Here is a 12,563-nt window from a genome sequence, read left to right as displayed (position 1 = left end):
TCCCTAGTGAGGGTAGGGACCGTCGCCCAGTTGTCGCCCTGGGGGTTAGCCCAGGGGGGCAAGTAGGCAGGGACAGGGGTTGCGGGATATCTCAGGGACCCCCATATCCCGGACACTGTCCTGACAGTAACACTGGCCGAACTAAGGTCAGACCCTTGCATCCGCCCGGCAACTTTGAGCCCCTCGATGGAGGCCGTGGCGGCTGTAGCGAACCAGGTCCAGGTCCTTACGACCCTTGCCCAGGACCTAACAGCCCGCTTGCAGCCACGGGAACAAGTGGCAGCTGCAGGTCCCATGCAGCCCTCGTCCGCTCCAGGAACGATGTCAGAACCTCGAGCCACGCTTCCGGATTGCTTCTCCGGAGAGAGAGATCAGTTTTTTGCATTTAGAGAGAGCTGCAAGCTCTACTTTGATCTCCGCCCCCACTCCTCTGGTACTGAATACCAGAAAGTGGGAATCGTAATTACCCGCCTGAGGGGAGAGCCCCAGAATTGGGCTTTCTCGCTACCAGCTGGCTCTCCAGCCCGACTATCCCTTGACGCCTTTTTTTTCGCCCTGGGTCAAATTTATGACGAACCCGACCGGGCGGGCTACGCAGTCTCCAAACTTCTGGCCCTGCGCCAGGGTTGTAAGATGGCGGAGGACTACTGTTCCCAATTCCGTCAACATTGTACGGAATCCCGGTGGAACGATGCCGCCCTAAAAGACTTATTTTTGACCGGTCTGTCTGAGGGTCTCAAGGACCTACTTGTGGCCCACCCAGAGCCTAAAACCCTGGAGCAAGCCATGTCGCTGGCTATTCGAGCCGACCGACGTTTGAGGGCCAGACACGCCGCTCGGACCACCCCACTCCCCACGTCTACTTCTTCGACTGACCCGACCGTTTACCCTCCCACCACCGAGGCCATGGAGCTGGGAGCCGTGAACCCCGAGCAACGACGGGAACACCGCCTGAAGAAGAACCTCTGCTTCTACTGTGGGGAGCCGGGTCACCGCATTGCTACCTGCGCTAAGAAGCCACGGCAGGAAGAACTCCCGCTCCTAGGCAGTTATCGGGGGGACTGTCTAGGAGCCAAGGTACTCCCTGTGTTGTCCAAAATGTTAGTGCCTTGCACCCTAGAATTTCATGCTTTCCACCGTACTGGGCAAGCCTTTGTTGATTCGGGGGCTGCGGCTAATTTCGTTAACTTTAATTTTGTTGCTCAACTGTCCGGGGTTTTGTTACGTTTAGAAACTCCGATTCTGGTTTCAGGAGTGGACTCCACTCCCTTGCAAGCAGGGGTGGTTAATCTGGTAACCCCTGAAGTAAGGTTTACTATAGGAGCCTTACACGTGGAAACCTGCACCTTTCTAGTGATGAGAGATTTGTCTGTGGACGTCGTCCTAGGCCTCCCCTGGCTCCGGGAGCACAACCCGGTAGTAAATTGGGACACGTTGGAACTGGTAAAGTGGGGTCCCCGCTGTGCCAACCACCTTTGTGCGGTGAAGGTGGGAATCTCCACCTGCGAGGGGAGCCCCCTACCAGAATACCTCTCCGAGTTTTCTGACGTGTTCTCCAAACAATTATCTGAAGCTCTGCCCCCTCATAGGGAATGGGACTGTAAAATAGACTTGATTCCTGGGGCCAAACTTCCTAAGGGCCGCATTTATAACGTTACGGTTCCAGAGAGAGAATCCATGAAGGACTACATCCAGGACAGCCTGGCCAAGGGGCACATCCGGCCCTCAGAATCCCCGGTGGGTGCCGGGTTTTTCTTCGTTGAGAAGAAGGATGGGGGTCTCCGGCCCTGTATTGACTATAGAGAGCTAAATAAAATCACAGTCCGAAACCAGTATGCTCTTCCACTCATTCCTGACCTCCTCAACCAGGTCGCTGGTGCCCGATGGTTTTCTAAACTTGATCTCAGGGGAGCATACAACCTCATCCGCATTCGGGAGGGGGATGAGTGGAAAACCGCCTTCAATACGCCCCTCGGGCATTTTGAATACCTAGTTATGCCTTTTGGATTGTGTAACGCCCCCGCCATTTTTCAGGGGTACATGAACTCAGTGTTTCAGGATATCATGGGGGTGTTCGTGGTTGTATATCTAGACGACATTTTGATTTTTTCCTCCGACTTGCCGAGTCACCATACTCACGTTCAGACTGTGCTAGCTCGACTCAGACATAACAAGCTGTTTGCTAAACTCGAGAAATGTGTTTTCGGGGTACAAAAGATATCATTTTTGGGGTATATCATCACGCCATGCGACTTCCAGATGGATCCTGAAAAGGTGAAGGCCATCACGGAGTGGGCTCAGCCAGGGTCGTTGAAAGCCCTTCAACGCTTCCTCGGCTTCGCCAACTACTATCGCAAATTCATTAAAGACTTCTCCGTGGTGGCTAAACCTCTAACGGACCTCACCAGAAAGGGGGCAGATGTGAGGACCTGGTCTTCTGAGGCTCTGAGGGCCTTCAATACCCTAAAGGCGGCGTTCTCGTCTGCACCTGTCCTAGTACAACCGGATCTGTCCAGTCCTTTTGTGGTGGAGGTAGATGCCTCTGAGTTTGGTGTGGGAGCGGTACTGTCCCAAGGTCCCTCCACTCTCACCAACCTTAGACCGTGTGCCTATTTTTCTAGGAAGTTTTCGTCCACCGAACGGAACTATGATATAGGCAACCGGGAATTGCTGGCGATTAAGTGGGCTTTCGAAGAGTGGAGGCATTTTTTGGAAGGAGCCCATCACCAGATTACGGTACTCACTGACCATAAAAACCTCACTTATCTAGATTCCGCTAAGAGGTTAAATGCTCGGCAAGCCCGCTGGGCCTTGTTTTTCTCTCGGTTCAATTTTGTTGTTACCTATAGACCCGGTTCTAAGAATGTCAAGGCTGATGCCCTGTCTAGGAGTTTTGGTTCTCCGGAACCTTCCGAGCCGGAGCCTGAGAGCATTCTCTCCCCCGGGGTGGTCCTCGCTGCTGTCTCCTCCGACCTTTCACCTCTCATTCACGCCGCTCAACAATCTGCTCCTGAAGCCCTTCCGGAAGGCAAATTATTTGTCCCGTTGTCACTGAGATTGAAAGTGTTGGAGGAGACACATGCTTCAGTCCTAGCTGGACACCCCGGTATCAGGGGTACTCTGGAGTTAGCGGCCAGACTCTATTGGTGGCCGCACATGGCCAAGGATGTACGGGTATTTGTGTCCGCGTGCCCGGTTTGCGCAAGGGGGAAGAACCTCAGGAGACGTCCTGAGGGGCCTCTTCTGCCCTTGCCCATTCCGTCCAGGCCATGGTCCCATTTGTCCATGGATTTTATTACTGATCTGCCATCCTCGCTGGGGAATACGGTCATTTGGGTAATAGTTGACCGTTTCTCCAAAATGTCTCATTTTGTTCCACTTGGCAAGTTGCCTAACGCCAAACTTTTGTCTGAGATGTTCATCAAGGAGATTGTTCGGTTACATGGCATCCCCGAGGATATTGTGTCTGATAGAGGGGTTCAGTTCGTCGCTCGCTTCTGGCGAGCCTTCTGTAAAAATCTAAACGTTAATTTGTCCTTTTCCTCCGCGTTCCATCCCGAGAGTAACGGACAAACGGAACGGATGAACCAAGAACTTATCCAGTATCTGCGACTGTTTGTCTCTGATAACCAGCATCAGTGGGCCAACTACTTACCTCTCGCCGAATTTGCTATTAACAACCATGGTAACTCGTCGACCCAACTGTCACCTTTTTTTTGTAACTATGGGTTCCATCCCCGGTTCTCGCTTTCTACTCCTTTGGTCTCGAACAATCCGGCCGCCGACATATCCGCCGAAGAACTGTGCACAGTTTGGGCCCAGGTTCGTAAGAACCTTCAGGGTTCCCAAGAGAAACTGCGTAAATACGCAAATAAAAGACGTACTATCTCTGCACCTTTTGTGGTCGGGGAGCAGGTTTTATTATCATCTAAGAATCTGAGACTTAAGGTTCCCTCCCTGAAACTTGCTCCTCGGTTCATTGGCCCATTTACGGTTTCTCAGGTTATCAACCCGGTGTCATATAAGTTGGCACTTCCTGACCCCTGGAAGGTCCACAAGGTTTTTCACAAGAACTTGCTTAAGAAGTATGTGACTCCAGTTCTCCCCACCCAGAACCCGCCTCCTCCCTCTCTGGTACAGGGGGAACTGGAGTATGAAGTAGAAAGGCTTGTGGATGCCCGACGGGTTAGAGGTGGGCTGCAGTACCTGGTCCACTGGAGAGGATTTGGCCCTGAGGATAGGACGTGGGTCCCTGCCAGGGACGTTCATGCGCCACGCCTAGTCCAGGCATTCCACAGGGCTTTCCCGCTTAAGCCCGCACCTGGCCATGGGGGTCCGGTGTACCCCCGTAGAAGGGGGGGTACTGTCAGAACCGGCAACTCTCGGGGCCGCCGTGCCCGCACCACCGGTCCGGCCACCCGGGGTACAGGAGCGCGGCGCAGAGGTACCCCGGTTCTTGTGATCTCCCCGGGCCGCTGTAAGACTGGTCGCCGCCGGGTTGCTAGGGAGGCAGCTGGTGCTTCTAGTGTCCTGACTACCAGGCTGGCTTCCCTAGTAACTGTCTGTGCAGCTAGACTGGGGGCGTGTCCCCAGCACCGCCCTGATTAGCCCTGCTGCTGTCAGGCTCCCCGCCCCAATCAGCTTCTGGGGCGGGAGCGCTGACAGCATTTAAATAGGTGTGTTTTCCTCTCAGGCCTCGCCAGTGTTAGTTTGGTTCTCCAGCTGCACCCGCGTTTATCCTGACTGCTCTTGTGACCTCGGCTTTTCTGACACCTGCTTTTGGACTTGACTACGTTTTTGCCTGACCCCTCCGTACTGCGTACCCTCTTGTTGCCTACCCGGATTGTCTGACCATTCTACCGTTGCTTGTCTCAGTGTCTGTTTGTCTCCCGTGTTCCCGCTTCCCTAGTGAGGGTAGGGACCGTCGCCCAGTTGTCGCCCTGGGGGTTAGCCCAGGGGGGCAAGTAGGCAGGGACAGGGGTTGCGGGATATCTCAGGGACCCCCATATCCCGGACACTGTCCTGACATCAGTGAACCACATTGGTACTGCCACCCTGGGCTCCCCCAGGACCAGTAGACGAAGCGAGACCTTCCCTGTGGAGTCCGGTTACGTCTGGGGTGAGTCCATTCCCCTTTTTTCCAACACCCCTTTCATTTACCTTCTCTCTCTCCACCAAAAACATTGGAGCGCCACTAATCTCACATTCCTCTAACAATCGGTTCTGTGAAGGTTGTTTACAGATTAGTGACTGACTGTAAATCCTATTCTCTTTGGCTATAATCAATTTCTGATAGTTCCTGATGAGCTGTATCATTTACAGTGAAACGCGTCGAACCAAGAGAACTAAGGTTGAACCAAAATTTGAACCACAACGTTGTGCTACTAAGCTTGGTAGAGCAATAATTGAACCATTTTGTTCTACCACTAAGCTTGGTAGAGCAACAATTGAACTATTCTGTTCATCTATGAATCTAGTAAGAGATTAGTGTAGGAATTATCCTTGAGTTCAGTCAATGTGCCTCTGAGTTCATAGAGGATCCCCTGATAAGGTAGTGGATACTGGGTAGTTTGATTCTTACATATATCCTGTCTCTTCTCCCAGTCGTCGTGTACATTATGGGGTATCACATTGAACCCATTTAAGTATAACACACAAAATACAGTTACACCCTCTAATTGGGGCCTCTTTTTTTCAATCCTCACGACTACAGCCGCGAGTGGTCCGAAATTGAAGATCTTTCAGAGAGCACATTACTGACTGCTCAGGTCTTAGGACCCCTGAATTGGTCCTGGGATTTTGTGTGTCTCCTTTTTTGTGTTTGTCCAGCCCTATGTTTTAATAATAATCAATAAAATAGAATATTTTAGAAATCCTCGTCTTTTCTGTGAAGGACCATTTCGTATGCCGGTTTATGCAAAATTTGCTTTGGCATAAGTATGACAAATGCATTAAGAGAAACAAGCCTTCTAATACATTTGTCACATCTATAATTCACACCAGTTCGGAGTGCTTAAGACAGAAAGAGAAATTTCCGGATAAATAGGCTCCATAGCTTGCATTTTTTAAGCATTTTTGATGCAAAAAATACTGTGGCGAGATGTTAGCTTGAGGTCAATAGGAATTGATTCAACACAGTGCAGTTTTTGTGGTGCTTCGCTACAATTTTGATGTTTCTTTTTATAAGGTCTATAGCTCTTTTAAGTGTTTTACCATAGACTTCTCTACAGGAAAAAAAAATAATTGTAAAAAAAAGACATTAAATTAAAGCCTCCAAAAATGCCATGAAAAATACTTTTGTGAAGGAAGCAAAATGAGAAATCTGTGGAAATATTTTAGCATGCACTTACTGATCGGTGTTTTCAGTTGCAGCTCTGTGACGATCCCTTAATGTCCCACATGATTTCTACGGCAAATTGTTGCGTACTATAGCAGACTAGAAGTCATTTTTTAAATTCATTTCTATGAGATTCACACTACCGCTGTCATAGGAATGAACAGAGAAAATGACTTTTGGTACACACCACAGATACTGCAGGATTTGGCAAGTCTCTTCAGAGATCATGCAGGACATTGGAGGACCGTCATGAAGCAGCTATTTATGAATACAGCGATTGGTAAGTGCATTAACTGCACTACCATGCACTTTATGTCCAATGCACACAGAGGAAATGATAAAAAATGTTCTTGAAGTATTTCTTCAAGAAGATTATTGTGCATGTTTATGGTCATTGTAGGCTACAATAACCTCAACTATTCTCATAGTGGCCGTTCCATGCATCACCATTCTCATAGGGTCCTCCACTTAAATAAAATATTTAGGGGTCTGGTCTAGAGTTTAAATATTTTTAGTCCTATAGAGGCTGAAAATGGCCGTAGAAGCAAGGGGCCAAATATATTTCAGCAGGAAGCTCTGCAGTTTTCAGGAGAAGTTATCATAGGGATCAAGGCCATATGGATAAGAAAAGGTAAAAGAATGTCTACAATCTGAGATTGCACCATCTTTCGATTAATGGATTCATAGAGGATCTGTCGCTTATTCTGACACATCTCTTATAGTGAATCCTTGTACTGTGCATGATATTACAATTCTGCAGCACCTTTACCTCGAACTCTGTATAGTGATGTTCCTCTGTTTTTCTTCCTCGAAATGCATTAATAAGTCCTGGCCTGCATGGATACTTTTTGTTACGCTGCTAACTGATCCTAACTATGGTGTAGAGAATTCTAATATTTACTAAAACATGTTAGAATAGCGGACAGATCCTCTTTAATAGTTATGGTATATATTCTGCCTGTGAAGGTGTCTGATCAGTGCTGCATTCTCTTGTCTACAATGTCATGATACAATGCATAGCACCTATGTAGAACTGGTATCAGACCACTATATGGTCAATGTATGGCAGTATTATTGTTCATATTGGTTCTTGTATAATGGTAGCATACCGTTGTCCCTGACTGAAAGTAGCAAATGTTTGCCTGTCCCTGATCATGTAATTACATGTTTCAATGTTCCATATTTATTTCCATTCTCGTGTTGATGGTGTAGATTGCATATCTAAGGAAGTGTTGATTGGTGTGACCATGTAAAGCAGAATTTGCCGCAGTAGGCATTGCATGCCTTGGTTTTAATATTGGTCGAAAAAGGCACAATATTGTATGTGGGCTGGTGAGACCTGTGTGACAGGGCTGCTTTTAAGTTGCCAGTCCTGACTGAGATTTTGTGGATGCTTAGACTAGGGGACTTAGGACAAGGAGGGGGATGAGATTTGTCAAACACATGTTGGAGGTTTAGGCTAGGGATAAGTGGAAAAGGGCTTAAATTATGGGAAGACAGCGTCAAACCTTACACAAGGGGTGACAGGGAAGGCACTAAGTTTTTTGCATAGCAAAAGTGACACCAGATCATAAAACTGAATTGCTGAGCATAATTGTAACTTCTCAATCAGGGGTGTCCAACTCGCGGCCCGGGATGGCCATGCTTGCAGCCCATGGGGCAGATTAGCCATTCACTGCACTGGGAACTGGTGGGCCGGCTGCTGCGCTTCATTATACACAGGGCATACACAGTGATAACTTAATTATATGCAGCTGGCCCTGTGTATAAGCACTGTAGCAACCGGCCTGCTCAACTGTGTTGGACTGTGAGTAAGGAGATACTGGCATGCAAGGAGAGGAGCTAGAAGGTGGGAACTTATAGTTCAGTCGCTGCTGTTGCTGCTCCAAGAGTCACTGTTGAGAGGAGAGCCCATAGGGAACTGTGCCTGCTGAGTCTAAACCAGCGAACCCCCTCATTGGTCTAGCGCTTAGTAATCCTGCCTCCAAGCTGTGCTGATCACTGGCGTAACTATAGGGAATGCGGCTGCACCTGGGCCCAGGAGCCTTAGGGGGTCCATAAGGCCTCTCTTCTCCATATAGGGAGTCTAGTACTATGAATAAAGCCTTATAGTTGGGGGCCCTGTTACAGGTTTGCATTGGGGCCCAGGAGCTTCAAGTTACGACTCTGCATTAAGGGGTTAAGAGAAGTGGAGGGGTCCAAAAATAAACTTTTGCACCCGGGTCCATGAGCCTTTAGCTATGCCCCTGGTGCTGATTACATGATATGCTGCCAGCCTGGTGGTGTCAAGGCATACTCAGTGGAGCAGCAGCGAGCCGCCTGGCACCATTGATTTATTTGAACCCCAAGAGTACGTTCACATGATCGAATTTTCCCATGTACAAATTCCGCCTCTAAAAACTGTGGCAAAATGCATGGTTTTCTGCCATAATTTTTGCCATGGATCTGTCAATGAGCAAAATCCACTAGCGGATTTCCAACGCATTTCATTAGTGTTTGTGTATTTAATGTGTGGCCCAGACAACTCTTCTTCCATTGTGGCCCAGAGACACCAAAAGGTTGGACACCCCTGTTCTAAATGGTCCCAATGTATCCATCATTTAGCAAATAAAGCACTCAAACACTCCTGGGTTCCATGGGAGCAGGATGGTGGTTTTATTCAGTCACGGTATAGAGATGTTATGCCGTCACGGTATGGTAGTGTTATTCATTTACAAAATGGTGATGTCATTAAGTCACTGTGCAGTGATATTACTTTGGGACGGTAAGGCAATATAATAGTAGTCACTGTATCTCTTATTATTTTGGGGTAGGCCTATTCTATGTATACAGATTCCAAATTCTGGTACACACAATGTGTCCTTTATTTTCGAATAAAGAACACGATCCTTGGGGAGCACATTCTACACTGCTGATCACCAAAACCGGAGTGTGCCCTGGTTGGGCATTCTCTTCTTAGGGGCTCTATAACAGAAGGGCTGCTTTAATAGCATATATACCCTTTAGGCATCGGTCACACGGGCGATTTTTCCCGCAATTTGCACATGCGCATGCGATCTTTTAGAACCATTGCTTTGCAATGGTATCGGACACCTGGGCGCTTTTTATGCACTTGTCCGATAAATTATAGGACACAAGAAATCGCAGATCGCGCCTATCAGCGATCTGCGATTTCTTGTGTTCTCTATATGCGCTCAATGGAGTCAGCGGCAGCAGCGCCGACCCCATTGAGAACTATTGAATGACAGCTGAGAGCTGCCCCTGATTGGTCCCTGCGCTGAGCCAATCAGAGGCAGCACTTACTCACCCATTCATGAATTCATGAATGGGTGAGTGACAGCTGCCTCTGATTGGTGAGGGATGTGACCAATCAGAGGCAGCCCATTCAGCAGCCGGGGATTTTAAATCTCCGCCTGCTGAATACTACTCAGAGCAGTTCAGGAGAACTGCCAGCTGGCCGCGGCTGAACTCCGTCTGCAGGGACAAGGTGAGTATACATTTTTTTTTTATTTTTACACATTTTTGGATGATTTTCAGGGAAAGGCTTATATTTTTAAGCCCTTCCCGAAAATTCATCCCGCGCTTGCCGGCCGCCCATTGCTTTTAATGGAGCTGGCTGTATCCATTGAATTGCAATGGGTTGGACAGCGCTCCTGTGATCAGCCCGTTTCAACGAAAACGCGGCTAGGAGCAGATTTTTCCGGCGATTTTTCGGCCCCGGTTACGCGATTTGCAGATGCGCATCCGTCATGTGATCCGCAAATCGCGGCAAAAACCGGTCGTCTGACCGAGGCCTTACTCAGATCAACCTGCTGAGATTCACAATACGGAGATCAGCACTCTCCAGTAAGGAGTCAATAACAGAATAAAACTCACTAAGTAATAGCATCTGTGCTCTTACAGTCTGCATTCTCATTCTGCGGTCTCTCCATTTATAACTAATAAGGTTCTTGCTCTATTAAACCACACTTGGCAATGTTAGACCTAGTAGTTCCGACTGCAATTTGTCATTCAAGTTTATCCAGTTTCAATGTTAATTTGCTGCTGCTCACAAGGTCACTGGAAAAATGTCTTCTGATTTGCCAATTTAACATTACATAATTTGGGTACAGAGCAGGTTCTCACTGCAGGCTAGTTAGACATTCTAGGAGATTAGTATGTGTAATTGTGTATCACAATTGTGTTCTTATGCTTACAGAATGCAAACAGATGGGAGAAGAGGGTATCATAGAAAAATTTACTAATCCCCTGAGGCCCAAGCACTGTAAATTTACAGTGCTTGGTCCTGGGCTTAATCCCGGCTGATAGGAAAAATATGGCGGAGGAGGAAAACTCTTGCAAAGTAGCAGGAGCAGGTTGGGTCCTAAGATGCTAATCACAGCCAAGGACCCAAAAGAGAAGGCAGAAACGGATTTTTAATCTGCAGCATGTCAGTTGTTTGCTTCAGACTTCAGTACAGTTTTCAAGTTCTGCAATGCAAAAAGGGAAATCTGTGTCATATCCGCACCATTCAGTGTGAATTTAATTCCTCTACGGATTTTCTACAGTGATTTTTGGTAGCAGATACAAGCCTTAAGGCCTTGTTCACACTGGGTGGATATGCTGTGCATTTTGCATGTCGAATTTCCGCAAAAATTCGGCATGCAAAATAGAAAATCTGCAGCAGTTACAGTAGCAGAAAATCTGATCCACCCGCTGCGAAAAAAATCTGTATAAAATCCGCACATAAATTGACCTGTTGTGTTGATTTTAGATCCATGGTATGTCAATTTATGTTGGAGATTTCACCTTTTGTATTGCAAAGAGCTATATCTATGGCAAATCCGTGGTGTTTTCGCATGTATATCCACTGCAGATATTGTTCAGATTCTCCACCATGGAAATCCTGCAGCCTATGAGACCCCCTAAGCAAGTGTTTTGGCAAATAATGTGTGTGATGCCTTCACAGCTTGTACAAGGCTTCGTTGTCCATGTCATGTCAGTTTACGAGGTCTCCCCGAATGTAGCTGCACTGCACACACCAGATGTTTTAAATTTCCAATTAGCACTGCAGCAGTGGATGTTAGAAGATCGAAAAGCGCTGCAATGTCCTGTACTGATTGGTTGCTCAGGTGACATCCCACCACCAGACCCCATTGGAAGTCCGTTCACTTTACACCTTGTGACATTCTGGTGGTTTCTGTAACTGGATACACCTGTGTGATACTCTCCTTTAGGGCACTTTCACACGGGTGTTGTTTTTGCGCAGAATAGGCGCTCAACAAAATCGTGGATAACTCCATGAAAAATAGCGTGAACAGGCGATTTTCAGCTATCAAGTCTCGAGCATAACTAGGGATGAAATTGCCTATTTACACGATCGGGAACTCTGTGTTGCGTGTTATCCAGCTACCATAGGAGTCTATGGAAACTCCTGCGCATCACGCACCAAAGACAGGTCCTATCTTTACACACATTACGTACCTTATATGCAGGTATTGCAGTCACGCATGTCCTGTCTTTGTAAGGGCGCCCACCCACTGGCGTTTGCGATTTTCGTGCGTGAAAAACGCAGCGTTTTCGCGGCTTTTCCATTAATTTTCATTGACTTTCATGGGTGCATTAGGAGAAAAATAAGGACACATATGCAACTGACAGTTCCTATGTTAAAAAACGCAACGCAAAAAAAAACGCCAGTGGACAGGAGTACATTCAATTCTAATTGCTCTTGAGAAAAAACGCAAAACGCAAAGAAAAAAAAATCGCCAGTGGGTGGGCGCCCTAAGGTGTGAGTTTTTGCACGTCTACAATTCCTTCATCTGAACGTTTCTGTAGGAAACGATTGGGTTCTAAAAGATGCCCACGTGAAAGAGCCCTTATACCTAATGCTCACACATACGAATTGCATATCCCCTTCACCTGACAGCACAGGATTGGTGGGTGTCCCAATATGTTTGTCAAAATTGTGTACGTTTGGCTTGGCTGAATGTGCATGCGCTGCTTCCACATATGTTTAATTTCATGTCAGGTCTTGAGCAATGAAATGTTGGACCTTTAAGGGGGTTGTCCTATGACAGTCAATTATCCATGATCTTGATTAGCTGTTCAGTGGCATAGCAATAGGAGTTACAGGGGTCGCAATTGCAACCGGGCCCATAAGGTAGTGGGGAACAATGACTCCTTTCAGCACTAACATGAGCTTACAAATGACAACGTACTGCCTTCTTCCTGTCACTGCAGAAGGCCC

This window comes from Eleutherodactylus coqui, chromosome 11 (genome assembly GCF_035609145.1).
Source record: "Eleutherodactylus coqui strain aEleCoq1 chromosome 11, aEleCoq1.hap1, whole genome shotgun sequence".
NCBI lineage: Eukaryota > Metazoa > Chordata > Amphibia > Anura > Eleutherodactylidae > Eleutherodactylus > Eleutherodactylus coqui.
This window is presented reverse-complemented; position numbering follows the sequence as displayed.